This window comes from Acomys russatus, chromosome 5 (assembly GCF_903995435.1).
Source record: "Acomys russatus chromosome 5, mAcoRus1.1, whole genome shotgun sequence".
Taxonomy (NCBI): Eukaryota; Metazoa; Chordata; class Mammalia; order Rodentia; family Muridae; genus Acomys; species Acomys russatus.
Window position 1 is genome coordinate 9,585,172 of NC_067141.1, and position 16,385 is coordinate 9,601,556.

General features: G+C 42.3%; 1 pseudogene; it reads right to left on the reverse strand.

The window, feature by feature from the left end:
* The window catches only part of LOC127190172 (40S ribosomal protein S3-like), a 52,759-nt pseudogene extending 39,655 nt beyond the window's left edge, over positions 1–13,104 (reverse strand).
* Between the last annotated feature and the right edge of the window lie 3,281 nt (positions 13,105–16,385).

Sequence of the window (16,385 nt, forward strand, 5' to 3'; positions counted from 1 at the left end):
CCCTGGGTGTGGGATAACTGTAACTGTAGGTGACAGAAAGGTAAATGAGTTTGAAATAAAAATACTGATTTTTTTTTTTTCTACCTGCTTAAAGAGAGCAGGGACCCAGATGCTCCACAGAGCAGTATGAACCAAAGAGTTCAGTTGTAACAGATTTTTAGAAATGGGATTTAAAATTGGATTTCATATATTAAAACTTAAGAGCCTTCGTTAAAGAGCAGTTCTAACTTCAATTACTTAGGCCTTGATGGTCCGCAGTGGCAAATACCGGATGGCCGTTTCCACAGACATCATATATTTCCTCTACTTGCCTAGATGTGTCACTGGAGAATCTTCTTCCTTTACTTGAAAATCTTGTTTGGTACACGGAGTCTCCCAGGGTCCCTAAAGCCTGGTTTTCTTGGTCACTGAGCCTGGCATTTCCTGTAAATGGGTTGAGACAAAGACACATCCCTCCTGCCTGGCCTCGAAGAGACGTGGTGCTTCTGGGTATTGGTGTTTCCAATTAAACAGAGGAGTGTTTGCTTCTCTGAGCTTCTTTCTTCCAGGAACATGTGTGCTGTGAGACATTGTTGTGTGTCTCCTGTTGGTCTGGTTTCTTTAGTAAGATCGTAAGCTTTTATAAAAAATTCTGGGCAAATAGTTTTAGGGTTTTTTTTTCTGGTTACAAAATAAAAATGTCTCTGTAAATAATTTAGGGACTATAGAAATGTATATACTAAAAGGGTAAACCTGGGCTGTGTGTAGCTAATGTGCTTAGCAACCGACAAACAAAACAGCTAGGGGTGCCCTAGGCTCGCTCTCCTGCTTGTGTGGTGTTTGGATGTGTGGCCATTCAAGAGTGTGGATCATGGTGCCATTCAACATATGCAGCTTACAAACATGCTTTTTAAAACTTAGCAATGTCTTGTGAACCTATTTTGTTAACATCACAGTTCCTTAATAGCTATGTTATATTTCCTTGTTTAGGTTTTTCATATTTATTAAATCAATATCTTATCAGTGGGTATTTGGATTATTTATACTTTTGTGTGTGTGTATGTTGTGTGTGTATATGTGTGTATGTGTGTGTGTATTGTGTGTATATATGTGTGTGTATTGTGTGTGTATGTGTGTGGTGTGTGTGTGTGTGTATTGTGTGTGTAAGTGTGTGTGTCTGTGTGTAAGGGGTATGCATGCCTGTGGATGCACATGCAGTTGAGCATGATCATGGAGGTCAGAGGACAATCTCAGATGCTGCTCCTCAGGCTTTGTCTGCCATGAGGCAGTGTCTCTCACAGGCTAGGCTGGCTACTGAGCCCCAGGCATCTGCTCTCCTGGCCTCCCCAGTGCAGGATTACAAGTCTCTTCTACCAAGCCCTCCTCTCATTTTAACATGATGTCGGGGATTGAACCCAGGGCCTCTTGCTTGCAAGAGAAACCCTTTCCTGACTGAGCTATCTCCCTGGCCCCTATTTCCATTTTCCTTAATGATCAGAATTACGTCTGCAACACATCCTTTCTCTCACCATCTTTCCACACTCTCTGAAAGCAGCCTCTTAAAAGGGTGATGCCTGAGAGCGAATGTGCAGTCTGTAAGGCTTCTAAAGCGCCCTCTGCCCCCCCACCTCTCCACCCCTTCCCCCCTCCCCCACTTGCCAGCCTCTCCCCAGCTTTACAGTCTTTCTGGAGAGGCATGGGGACTCACTGTGTTAATTTGCATTTCCTAGTTTAGATTTTTATTGCACTTATCCTCATTCCTTACTGGAAGTCCCACTGTGTGCATGCTGAGAGTTCTCCCGGTCTTATTTATTGCTTGTCTCCTTTTCCTTAGGTTAGGCGAGAGTTGGATGCAAAGGAACGTAAACAGCTGTTGAGTGCTGAGCAAGCTAGCTCTCCTGCAGTCTGCTCGGTTTATGAGGGTTTTTGCCTTTGTTATTTATTTTGATGAACTTTTTGTAACTAATGATCTTAGTGCTTTGTCATGTAGAGTGTACATGTTTTTTACCAGTTTGTTTTTTTTTATGTTTTATCTTTGAGGATTTTTTGTTTTTGCATATAGAAATACTTATTTTTTTTTTTTTTAAATACAAGGTTAATAGCATTAACATTTTCTTCAGTTTTATCTTTCTTGATTAGCTTTAAAAAGAAATTTCTCTTTTAGGAGTGATAAAACTGTAATCTCAATTTTTTTCTGATGACTTGTAATGGTTTATTTGTAAAACATTAAATTATTCATCTCTACTAATGTTTGAGAGAGAGAGAGAGAGAGAGAGAGAGACAGAGAGAGAGAGCGAGCGAGAGAGAGAGAAGAGTGTGTTTAAATCCCAAATGATCTGCAAATTGTTTTAACTTCTCCTTTCCCCTTGTTTTAAGACTTTTGAAATTGAATTGGAGAAAGAAGACTTATATTTAAAGAGGGTCTGTTTTCCAGATGCATAAAACTTAGATCCACGCTCTACTCCACGCTCCTGGCCAACCCTGCCAATCACACGCACCTGCCAATCACACGCACCTGCCAATCACACGCACCTGCCAATCACACGCACCTCAGTTTGCAACCGAGAAGACTGAGGCTTAGAGAGGCAAGAAGCACATGCAGACCATTGGGCAAGTCCAGATTTGGGGTTCCTTCCCGGCATTACAGTGTATTCGGGGTCCCAGGCCCTGTGTCCTCACTGTGAGCAGAGTGTCCTGACCCACAGCAGGAGTGAGGCATTTGATAGTGTCAACAGCAGAGCTTCTTCTGGGGTAGGCTAAGGAGATGGCTCAGTTGGTGAAGAGCTTGCTGTGTAGACATGGTACCCGAGTCTGATCGCTAGCACGCATGCATGTGTAAGTCAGTCACACTAAGTACATGCTTGTGATTCTGGAACTGGAGAAGCGGAGGGGGCTTGCTGGGGTTTGGTGGCCCACCAATCCAGCCGGAAACGGTGAGCTCCAGGTTGAGGTCAGGGATAGATTGGCTCTCAAAAGACAAGGTGCACAGCGATTGAGAAAGGCTCCCCCCCCCCCTTCGTGCACGCCACCCGAATGTGGGGGATGGAATTTTGAGTTGAGAAACTAAAGGAAAAAAAAAAATCTATTTTGGTGAAGCAGGAGAAGGTAAGTTTTCTGCCTTCCTCTCCACTCTCTTTTCCCGCTCCCTGCCAGAGTCCTTGGCGTAGGGTTTTCTTCGCTCCAAGACTGATGGTCAAAGAGAATTGCAGAGTTAGAAGCAGGGAGCATCATGGGTAGTGGTTATTAGTTTACAAGTATAAAATGCACCCAGAGCTGTGCCTGTTTGGCAGTTCTAGGATGGGAGTTATTGTTATTGTTAAAACACAGTTAGCACTGCTGAACGGGTGATAAGTTTAAGGCTCTGCTTTGCTGCAACTAACTACAGTGTTTTTACTGGACTGTGAGCTAAATGTGCATAATCAGTTGAGTGTAATTTGAATGGTGTTAGAAATTCAAATTTGCAGCAGGGTGAAAGACTGACAAGGTGACACATTTGTGGTCTTGAAGAAATGGAAAACAATTGTGCATTTTTCTGAGACCTACTGGTATACCTGTGGTATACAAATCTGCGTTTTTGAACTTGTTTACATTACTTAAACAAGTTACTTTGAAAAAAAACTTGGGTGAAAATAATGATTTTGTGTTTTTAAAGAATAAATGATATATTAAGTATTAAAAATAATTATGTCTCATAAATATAATAATAAATAAGGTTAAAAGGAACACACGTATTGTGCAATGGAAGGTTTGTTTCTTTGTAAACTCAGTTGTGTTATGTAAATATGTTTTTGTTCTCATCCCAAGTGTGGCATTTTAGTTTCAGTTTTATATTGTCCACACCTGTTAATTGTCTCATGCGGGGCATGGCTTTTGCCAGCTGGTAAGGCCTTCCTCCCGCAGCAAGGAGAGGGGCGTGGTCTAGGGCTCTGAGGATATAAATAAGGGCCCAGAGAGAGCGTGGCTTGGCACGCAGCATTGGTGTGTGGCTTGTAGCAGTTTGAAGAAACGAGAGATGGACGGTATTGCAGTTTGGAGCAGACAGAGGGAGAGAAACGCTTTGGGGAGCAGAGGCTAGGAGGAGACCGCTGGCTGGCGCTGTTGGCAGAGGTGGGTATAGCCGAAAGAACCACATTGGCCATAAATAGCCAGGAGAAGTAAAGGGGCCCCCTCTCCCCACTAACCATCTCTCTGAAATGTAAGGTTGGGAAGTTGGAAGGGAGATTGAGGCCTAAACACCCCAAATAAAGTAGAGTTTAAAAAGAAAGGGTGCTACAGTGTTATCTTCCTGGAGGCTCAGGGGTCATCATAAAAGAGGGGACAGAAAGATTGTAAGAGGCAGAGATCAGAGAGGCCCAGAGCAAAGCAGCTGTATGGAAGTGACAGGGCCAGTGCCCTCATGACCTCACGGAAGATAACGTTTCCTTCCCAAGACTTGTACGAGATCAAAGCAGTCAATGTCGAACAATACGTTCCCTCATGTTCGTATCTAATTTCCCCTTATTCTCGAGAATTCATATATGCACACAATGGCATGAGATTACGTGTATCCCAACTCCCCTTCCCGCCTGGCATGGCCTCTGTATGGGGTGAGAGGTCATCCATCCCATCTGTGCTGGACTTTTTCTGCTGTGATCTTGTGCTAGTATCCACAGCCTCTGTGGGCTCACGGGTGTGATAGCCATGTCGTACTCAGAAGGTAGCATTTCACGGCGAGCCTCTCCCCAGCCTCTGGCTTTCCTGCCTTCTCTGCCTCCTTTTCCTTGATGGTCTCTGACCTTTTGGGTGGGTGGGGAATTGATAAAGGTGTCCTGTTTACGGCCCCATCACACACATCAAGTTTTTCTAGTGTAATTTGTTGCAAAGATCGTAATTTCTTATGAAGCTGCCTTAGTGTCTTTATCAGCAAGCAGCTGTGTGCCTGTGTAGATTGCTTTCCGGGGCACTTCATTCATGCCCACTGTTATTTATGTCCATCTGAGATGAACACTGCGGTGTCTGAAGGCTTTGTTTTGTCTCTGTGCAGCCTTGGCTGTTCTGTAGACCAGGCTGGCCTCGAACTCACAGTGATCTGCCTGCCTCTACCTCCCTGAGTGCTGGGACTAAAGGTATGTGCTACCATACCCTGTTACGTCTAAAATTTTATATAGGTTCTGAAACTGTATGGCATGATTCCCCCAATGTGGTACTTCCTAATTGTTCTTCTTCAATTGACCTCAATGTATGTATCATAAAAACATCCCCAATGCAGCGATTCACACGGCTGCAGTTTAAATTCCTAGCACAATTCAGATTATACCCAAATGATTATGCACACTTAGTTTGCAATTTAGAGAGGCACTATGGTAAAAATACTGCATCTTCACGTACAATTTTGAAACCGTTTGTTAATTTACACACAGATCCGTGCTGCGATTTTAATGCGAACCACGCTGTCTTTAGATCAGCTTGAAAGCACTGACAGCTCAGAGGCACTGAGATTCAGAATCCATGAACACGGTATTATGTATATATTTCTTTATGCCTGTTTGAATTTTCCTCAGAATGGTTTAGAAGTTTCAGTGTTCAGGTTGTGTATATCTTTGAATAAATTTATTCCTTGGTGCTCTAAGAAATATTCATTTTGCAATTGCTTTTGCTTATATATATATATATACATATATATATATTCTTGTTTATAAATATTATGTTCTAGAACATTATTAGTTAATTCTAATAATAGTTATTTTAGCTTTATTATAACATAATAGTTGCATCATTGGTTACATATTTAATCTTATGTTCTATCTTAAATATATGTCTGTGTGTGTGTGGGTAGGTGCACATGTGCCCACAGAAATAGAGGCTTCAGATCTCCTGCGGCTGGGGTTACAAGCAGTTGTGACCTTCCTGATGTGGGTGCTGGGAACCAAACTCATGTCCTCTGGAAGAGTGGCACGTGCTCATATCACCACTGAACCTCTCTGCAGCCTTGCTTACAATATTTCGAACAAATCCTTCAGGAACTTGTTATGTTGTCTACGTGGAAAGACGGTTTCACGTCTCACTTTCCAATTCTTTTGCCATGTGTTTATCCTTCTTGCCCTATTGCTTGACTAGAAGGTATAGTATTAAACAGACGTCCTGGCAAAAAAACAAAAACAAAAACATCCTTACCTGTTCCTATGCTTAGGTAGAAGCACTTCTAATTTTACCGTTACGTGAGCTGTTGGCTGCGGACGCCTTTATTAACTTTAGAAGTTGTGTCCACACTCTGCTGACCATGTTTATAAGGAAGAGTTGCTCTGTTTCGTCCAATTTCTCTTCTGTGTGTACGCTAATAATGATTTTTGCCTTTATTGTGTAAATATGGTGAATTACAGAGACTGATTCCTCCATTTTTATCAAGTTTGTTCTTTGAATATTTCATATGTATAAATAATGCATTCTGGTTAATTTTTTTCTGATTCTCAAATATTGAATCAATATTGAATTACTGAGATAATCTCACTTCATTCTGAAATACTGTTCTCTTCATTTATTGACGAGCTTTTAAAATGTTTTATTGAGGGCTTTTAATATCTAAGTTCATGAAAGACATTGATTTGTAGGTTTCCCTTTTCCTTTAGAGTCTTAAGTTTGGCTTCATAAAACGAGCTGAGAAGTAGATTTTCTACTTCCACTTTCTGCAGATTTTAAGATGGACAGTTTTCTTTCTTTCTTAAAGTTGGCTCACATCATGGCAACGAGTAATCCTTCGATGCTCCGTAGGTATTGGAAATAGGTGACGATGATACCTATCAGTCACCCAGAGCAGTCTGGAACTCCCAGCAGGCACAGCAGAAAGCAGGAACCTCCCCTGCCTTAAGTGTGAGACGAATCAGGGTGAGGAGATGGAATTAGGTGGTGGCTGTGTCTGGAGTGGGGTGCCCGGTGCCTCAGAACCCTAGGACTATTGGCTCGGATTCTGTCTGAGCAAGAAGAGACAAGCCACCCACTTCCTCCCTCATGGAGCGAACATGCTCAGGTCCTTTGGAGTTGCTTTGATTGGTCATGGAAATAGCTTGGTTTTAGGGTAGTTAGGCCTTGTGCTCAGCATATTCAGCAAGGATGCACAGAAATGCTCAGGGCCCATGCACACCACTTGTACAAGGAGCTCTCCTCTCCTTTCTACTTCCCCTCACCTTCCCTCCCCTCTCCTCACCTTCCCTCCCCTCCCCTGCCCTGCCCTGCCCTCCCCTCTTATCATCTCTTCTCCTTTTTTCTTTTCTTTGGATCTTTCGAAACAGGGTCTCTCTGCTTAGCCCTGGCTGTCTTGGAACTTGTTCTGTAGACCCCGTTGACCTTGAAGTCAGAGATCCACCTGCCTCCCAAGTGCTGGGATTAAAGATGTGTGCCATCACAGCACAGTTTAAGAGTTTCCTTTCTAAGAAGACTTTTTATTAAGGACATAACTTCTTGAAGCCAAATTGATGTTTTATTCCTTGAATCAACTTTGGAAATTTGTGTCATTTGAGAAATTTATTCTATCCAATTTGCCAAATTTATTATTTCATTATTATTATTTTAATAGTTGTAGGATATAACATTTCTGAAATCAGTATTTTTGATTTTTCTATTTCCTAACTTATTAGTCTTGCTAAGGATTTATCAAGATTTTTCTAGAAGAGTCACATCTTGATTTTGTTAAATTTATTTTTTTAGTTTATTTTAAAATTTCATTGTTTTTAATCTTTACTCTTAGTTGATATTTAGTTCCTTAAATGACTTTTAAAGACAAACTTTAATCACTTCTTTTAAATCTGTCATCTATCTATCTATCTATTTATCCATCTATCCATCCATCTATATATATATATATATATATATATATATATATATATATATATATATATATATATAATTTTTGAGACAGAGCCTCACTACATAGCCCTACTTTTCCTGGAACTGGCTCTGTAGACCAGACTAGCCTTGAGCTCATAGACATCCACCTGCCCCTGAGATTAAAGGTCTGTGCCATGATATGGGGCAATGTCTTTCTTTCTTTAGTATAAACATTGAAGAAATAGCTTCTCCTCTGAGCCTCCTTTAACTATATTCCAACAATCTTAGTATGTTGTGTTTTCACTGTTATTCAGTTGAAATACTTGGTAGTTTATTTGGGATAACTTTGACTCAGGGGCCACATAGGAGTGCTTAATATTGATAACTGTTATAACTGATATTTGAATATCTGATTTTATTCTTGATATATTTTTCTGAATAGTTTGCTTTTGTTAATTCTAATTTAAGTTCATTGAGTAAAATATTTTATAAGATTTGAATCTTTTAAAATTTAGTAAAGCTGATTTTATTTATTTAGTTTATTCTCCATACACTTTGAAGTTGCTGGTTTTTAGTGCTCTGTAGGTTTCAGTTTAATCAGGACAGCTTATAGTGTTGTTTGGATCTTTTTCCTTAGTGGATTACAAATTTTTTTCTATTGCTCACTTAAATGTAGATACTAATAACTCCAATGATGAATGCGGACTTGACTTTTCTGTTTTCAGTTCTGTCAGTTTTTGCCTGACATATTTTTTATTTTTATTTATTTTTTAAATTATTTTTTAAATTTCTATTTTTTTACAGTCTGCTCCCAGGCCCCACCAGTCTCACCCTCATGCCCCCTCCCCCTACTTCTCCCTCTCCTTTTACTTAGAGAAGGGGAGGCACCCAAGGGGTATCAACTGCCCTGGCACCTCAAGTTGCATCAGGACTAAACACATCCTCTCCCACTGGGGCCTGACAAGGTAGCCCAGCTAAGGAGAAGGGATCCAGAGTCAGAGACAGCCCCTACTCCTGTTGTTAGGGGATCCACATGATGACCAAGCTACACATCTGCTACATCTGTGTAGGGGATCTAGGTCCAGCCCATGCACGCTCTTTGGTTTTTGGTCCAGTCTCTGTGAGCCCCTATGGTCCCAGGTTAGTAGACTCTGTAGGTCTTCTTGTGGTGTCCTTGACTCCTCTGTCTCCTTCTATCCTTCCTCTCACTCAGGTAAAGATGGAGCAGAGATTGAAGGAATAGCAAACCAATGCTGGCTCAACTTGAGACTCACCACATGAGAGAAAGCCGTAACGGTACTCTGCCATGCTTGTAGACAGGGTCCTAGCATAACTGTCTTCTGAGAGGCTTCATCCAGCAGCTGATGGAAACGGATGCAGAGACCCACAGCCAAGCTCAGGGAGTTCTGACATTTTTTAAAAATAAAATGTTTATTACACATATATACGGCGCGGTGCGTGTGTGAGGTCAGAGGACAACTGGCGGGAATCAGCTCTCTCTTTCCACTGTATGTGTACCGGATATCACACTCGGGGGCCAGGCCTGGTGGCAGTTAGCCTCGCTCGCTGAACCATTTCACTTGGCCTGATTCAGATATGTTACAGTTTTGTTATTTTTGTGTGTATATCTATAACTGTTGGGGTTGTCCCTATTTAGTGGCTCTTTGGTATGAAATATTCCTCTTTATCTCTGATGCTATTTCCTTTTTGGCTTTAGCCTTTCATTCTTAGTCCAGTAGCCGTGTAAGCACTTGACAGTTTTTGACTCTTGTTTACATGGTGGAATATTTTCGACTCTTTTACTGTCAAGCTGTGTCTTTTTCCTTAACTCCATCATAATGGATAATATCAGGTTTAATTTATCAGCTCATAGTCATCCGCTATTTGTCTTGCCTACTTATTTTATTTCCCAGTTACTCTTGTTTTTAAGTTAATAAAACATTTTTTTTTTGTCATCCTCTCAGTGCTCTTTATTGACACCCGGGCGCACCTTCCATTACGTTGTTAGTGATGGATCTGGGGGCAACAGTGTAGATTTCTTAGTTTTGTTTTTGTTTTGAGACAAAGTTTTGCTTTGTAGCCCAGGCTGGACTCACACTTACCTTTCTCCTGCCTCAGCCTCTGAATGCTGGGCTTACAGGTGTGTGCCACCAGCTGTGCAAGCATGGCATTACATTTCACGGAGGTATTAAAGTGAATACGGTTACACTCAGACTCTGGTTTTCACTCCACTTTTTTTTTTTTTAACTTCCCCTTCACTCTACTTAGCACATAAAAGAACATAAAAACATTGCAATTCCATTTATATTTTGCTTGTTCATAATTTCAGTTTGCAAATTTCAAGTTATTTATGGGACTTTAAAGGAAGAGAGGAGAAGATGGCTTTTGTATGCACCCACAGTTTTGTTTCTGTAATGAGCCTCATTTCTTTCTGCGACCAACATCTGTTTCTTTTTATTCTGAAGAACACCTGCTGGTCTTTCTGCTTTGAAATGTAAACATATTAATAGTGTGTGTGTGTGAGTGTGTGTGTATTTGTGTGTTTCTGTGATGTACATGTTTCTATGGGTATGTGCATGTGTGTGCAGGTGCACATGTGTGCACATATGGGTAGAGGTCAGAGGTTGATGTCTGGTATCTTCTTCAACCTCCACCTGCCCTCTCAGGGAACCTGGAGCTCATCAGTTCATCTAGGCTGCTGAACCAGTGAACTCAGGCACCCTCCTGTTTCTGTTTTGGCCCTGTCCCCACACACCAGAGCGTTTATGTCAGTGCTGTGATCTGATCTCAGGTCCTCATGCTGTGTGGTGTGGTGGGTATTTTACTGACTCATCCATCTTCCTAGGACCTTAAATCACTTTTTAAAAAAAATTTAAATTTCAGAATTTAAAATACTATTTTTAATCCTGAGTAACTTTGGATTTACTCTGTATTTTGCATGGCTATAAGCAGGGCTGTCTCCTGGCCATGGTACATTTTGAATCTCACATTTTTTGGGCTTCTTTTCTCTAATCATGTTGATAAGTTGGTTCCACTTTTGAAAATGGAATTCTGGAGTGTTCCATATGTGTCTACAGCTGTAGTCACACTTATTTTCTCCCGGACTTCTGATATCACACCCACACAGAGCTCCGCCAAGAGCCTCCTTGTCTCCCAGCTCAGCCACCAGCTTGCCTTTTGTTTCCTCTCATTGTCTATCTTCTCTTTGTTCTTTTCTGCATCTTACTGAGCTTGATTCTGAGAGAGGCATGACAGAAGATCTAGTCTCTCAGATTAGGGAAAAGAAGGCCAGAAAAGATAAATAAACAAATAGGGTTAAAAAAAAAAAAAAAAAAAAAAAAAAAAAAAAAAAAAAAGGAGTCAAGTGGTGGTGCACACTTTTAATCTCAGCAGAGGCAGAGGCAGGCTCAAGGCCAGCTTGGTCTATAGATCGAGTTCCAAGACAGCCATGGCTACAGAGAAACCCTGTTTCCAAAACCATAGATAGATAGATAGATAGATAGATAGATAGATAGATAGATAATAAAAAAGAGGACATGAGTGTAGAGCTGAGAGAGGCTAGGGAGAAGAGTGATGTAAATATGATAAAAAAAATACAATACAAAATTGGCAGCATTAAGTTAAAAATTTAATAAAAATCACTTTTCAGTGTGTAAGGAGGCAAGAAGAAAGTGTAGCGCATGTGCAGAGCAGAGGGATTCTGAGGAGAAAAAGAAGCATCAGACAAATGCTACCACCATGAAAGAAAGCATTTACTTGAGACCTGGCTTACCATCTAAGAGGGTTATTCCATTATCATGGCAGGAAGCATGGCGGCAGGCAGGCAGGCAGGCAGGCAGGCAGACAGACAGCAGCTGAGAACTACATCTCTGACCGTTCTGCACTGACCTACCAAAAATCCTCATAGACAGGAATCCTTCCTGCTCTGGAACTTGCTAAGCACCTCCTCCAGCCGTGTGTATAGCGAACCCATCTTTTAGGTATGCTTTTGAGGGAGTTCTGCACCCTGCTCCAGATCTGGGGTGTTAGGTATTGACGTTCCAAGTCTTGATTTATCTTGATCTATACTGTATATTTATAGTTATTGGCAGCTCTCCTAATACGTTGTGGGTCCCAGCTGGTGCCTCATTTCATTGGCAGTGGAAGAGTCTTTGGTTTTTAAAGAGTAACTTTTGGGGGGGGGGGGATAGATTTAAAGGTAGGAGTAAGGCACAAACCACACAGAAGCACGGCTAATGGGAAATCTGTATAATAGGTTTCAGTGACTTTGGTCGGGTTAGATTCTGAAGGATAAAATGCTGAGGAAGAGGGTGGACACTAGGAGCCCTTTAACAAATGCTCAACGATACACTGTGTGTATGGCTCTCATGCCAAACGTGTACACTGCGGCAACCTGACAACCAGCCGCCCATAGGGCGTGTGTACTCATTAGCAGGACCTGAATCAGCACAAGGCCAAGTTCTCAGCATAAAGGAGATTTCTTCGCCCCAGAGGGACGGAGGGCAGGGAATAAGAGACAAAGACGGGAGGTGGAGGATGAGGGAGAAGGGGAAGGGAGCGTGGGAGAGGGGGAAGGAGTAGTTGTGCGTGTGGGGACACCAAAGGACTGCCTTTGGATAGAGAGGTGTGGCCCATAGGGAAAATAGCAGTTCATGAAGGGAAAGGGAACACCTCCATGTTAGGATGAGTGTTTAATTTTAATCGAGCATGTTAGTTAGGTGAGCCAAAGGGGCTTTTGGTTGGTGGACTTCAATTCTTTGATAGCTGAACTTTGATAGTCAGCTTCGGAAAGAGGAAGTGGCCAAACAAGGGAGTAGACCTTGGGGGGGGGGGTGTCTAAAGGGCAAGGCCTCCCAGGACCATGTTTCCTTTGCTTGGGCCTGATATAACCCTTCACTTATGCACTGGTTTTTGTTGTTGTTTTTGGTTGGGTTTTTTTTTTTTTTTTTTTTGGTTTGATTGTTTTGTTTTGTTGATTCTGAAGGTGCTTATTGAACACTGACTGTACACCAGGCACTGTGCTGATTAAATCTTTAAAAGAGTGCATCAGTGTGGGGGAGTAGCCAAATAACTTTTACAAGTAAAAAAAAATAATGTCTCAAAGTGACACCTGTGGTACTCAACACATTGTGCAGATGGGGGTATGCCTTCCTGTGACTGACTCTGGGATAGGAGCAATGGCGTCTTTCCTCTGCTGGCTTTGAAATGTTCACTCACTATTCACGGTTTGATGCTAACACTTCGATGCTCTGGTCTTCTCAAGGGTGATGGTCCCATTGCCTCCTCACCTCTGACACAGCGGCTGACTTCAGAGTGCTTCGACATCGCTCTGACATGTAACAGACGTGGACAGGAAACCTGAATAGATGGTAACTTATGTATAGGAGTGTTTTAAACATTTGCACTTGGGAGACAGGTAACGCCAGGTACTCTCTCCCCAGACTTTCAGTTTCAGTTCATTTATTCTTTCATAAGTTTTGTTTGAGAACCCTTTTATTTATTCCCATCACTTCCTTCAGGGTGCTCCCCATATGGCTTTCAGCACGCAGCCCAGACTTTCTTAGTATTCCACTGACAATAGCATGGATCCAGTAGAGACCCAAGAGAGACTTTTGACATTACATTCAAAGGGAGAAAACACATCAGTTCCTTGGGATGCAATTTGGCTCCCAAGCAGAACACTGAATCATTTCTCTAAGAGGGTGAAAGTAAACAAGCCATTTAGAGTCCTTTAATGCATAGCCTGGCTTGCCATTATGCGGGCTGTGCATATGAAGTGGCAAATAGGAGTTCCTGGAGCAGAAACCTTGAGGACTGCCACTAATTCGAGTGAAATGGAGTGAGTGAGGCATCTCACAGTAAAGTAGCTGGGGCAGAGAATGTTGGGCTGTTAGGGCTCTTGAGGAGTTTATGAGTTTTTCTGCACTAGAAGGTAGCGTGGGTGTTTAAAGTTGGCAAGGTATATCCTACCCAATTACAGAGCCCCAAGGTGAGAAGCACTGATCAGTTGCATTTGGAAGAAGAGCTGACAATTAGCTGTCAGGTCAAGCAGACGACGCTCTGAAACTTCAAGGTGTATCAGTCAAGAAATGCTATGTTTATGCTAACCAAATATGAACTAATATCACTTCTGAAATATGTGCATTTAATGTATTTCTCAACACAGAGAACGGTGCCAGTAGGATTAGCTCATTAGATGGTTACTGAGTCCTGCTGAAAATAGAGTGGGAACACAGGGGATAGTCCACGTCAGCTGTTATGGGGGGCATATGCTGCAGTGTGTAGAGACTGTGTGGACCAAACAGTGAGGAGAGGCAGTTTGTGGGCATCTTAAGAGGGCCACTGGCAGCTTTTTGGTGTGCAACAAGATGCTGGGGCTGCCGACATGCTCCTGACTGCAAGACTTCGCTGGAATGTGGAGGAGTCTTTTCTGCTTGAACTTGGTTTAAGAGGATGTGGATCCTCTTTCTCCAAATGCACGTCCAGCTTTATTCATGCTCCTGGGGTGCACACCGAGAAGCTTCCAGCACTTGAGTGGCATAGGCACTGAAATTATGGTCCAACGCTGTCTGACCATACTGGACAGGCACTCCAAGGATGGTTGGTTCATGATAAACTGTAGTGAGTCAGCAAGCTTAAGATTCATGCAGGGCTTGACCACTGAGCTCTCGTTTCATGAGGTCTCAGGAGCCCTGAGATGCTTCAGGATGGTTCTGTTTTCTACAGTTACAGCAAAAGAGGCTTAAGAGTATTCCTGGCATAGGTGTCAGTCTTACACCCCAGGGCCGACTTTTGGAAAGAACTTTCATCATCCTTATTTTCTCTTCTCCCAGGAAGGGCTCTCTGGACCTTGTACATCCTTCATCTAGGCTTGTTGCCCTAGGAAACTTACCACAGCCATGAGTTTTGCTGGCTCCAATCCTGTGTTTGGTTTTGGTTTTTTGTTTTTGTTTTTGTTTTTTTTTCTTTTCTTTTTCTGGCAACTTTTGTAGGTGCTGGAGGCAGATGGCCAAAGAGTTAAAAGTTTGGTCCGGAAATGAGGGCTGAAGATGAACAGACATGTCCCGAGAGAGCGCATAGGAAACCAGCAGTCATTTCAGCACATGGTGCTTACGGTATTAGAGCTATGCTAAGTTTGAAATTGCATCCTTGGCTTTCTATTAGCTTAGACAATTTTTGCCACCTTTCAATTGAGTATTTTAAAAAGTAGATTTCCATAATGCATCTTTTTGCAGATGCGCTAGTGACGGGAATCTCATTTGAAAAGATCGCCTCTATGCAGCGCAGAGCCTGGTGTATGCTGGGATTTCTGTTGATTCACCACAGACCCATCACGTGCTTCACATCATCCATATCAAACCTGAATGCTACTGTTCAGGTGAAAATCCCATCCTTTTGCATTAGAGATAAATGTCTTTTCAACAGATTCCTAATATCTGCATCTATGAAACCAGCCATTGCTGCCAATTTTCTGCAGTTTACCTGGCTGCTGACAGTTACCTCTCTGTCTACTGCTCAAAAGCTTTGAGGCCTCGGGGCTGTTTTTCTGCTGTTGGTGACCTGAATAGGTGGGCACATGGAGAAAGCTGGATGAGGAAAACTCTACAATAAGGGTGTCCTACTTTATCTTTTATCACAGTAGTTACATTTAGATTCTAGTAACTATAAGCTAGGGTCTCTTCCTAAGCCTGTTTTGGCTAGGCGCTCTGGCCAGTAAGCGCCTTTGATCTTGTATCTCTTTCCCAGCACTTCATTACAGGCACGCACCACCAAGCCTGTTGTTAGTTACTGTTCTATTGCTGTAAAAAGACACCACAACCAAGGCAATTTATAGAAGAAAGCGTTTAATTGGGGACTCGCTTAGTTTCAGAAGGTTAGTCCATTATCACCATGGCTGGGAGTATCGTGGCAGGCAGGCATGGTGCTGGCAAAGGAACTGAGAGCTACCTCAAAGCCCATCCCACAGTGACGTACCTCTGTCAACAAGGCCACACCTCCTAATCCTTCCTAAGCAGTTTCACTAACTGTGGACCCAGCATTCAAATGTCTGACCCTATGTGGGTTATTCTCATTCAAAACGCTACATTCTACTCACTGGTCCCCATAGGCTTGTAGCCAAATCATAATGCAAAATACATTTAGTTAAACTTCAAAAGTCCTAATAGTCTATCACAGTGTCCACACTGTTTAAAAGTCAAAAGTACCTTCTCAGCCTCCGGGCAAATGTAATCCCTTGTAAGATTAAAAAGCAAATCACACACTTCATACAATGACACAGAATATATATTACCATTCCAAAAAGGAGGAAGAGGGCCACGGTGACACTGAAGAAATACTGCACCAAACCAAGTCTGAAAATCAGCTGGGCAAAGTCCAAATTCTGTAACTCCATGTCTGATGTTAAAGTTTCCTTAAATGGCTCTTTTTGCCCAGGTTTGCTGACTAGAGCACACATCTCTCTCTTCTGCTAGTTCCACATCCTGTCTGCAGCTCTCCTTAGCAGGTACCTCCCCCCCCCCCCCCCCCCCGCCCCGGCTCTGGCATCTCCAACATCTTGGGTGGTCGTCAATGAAATCAAGGCGTCAACCTTCAGAGCTTTATTCAGT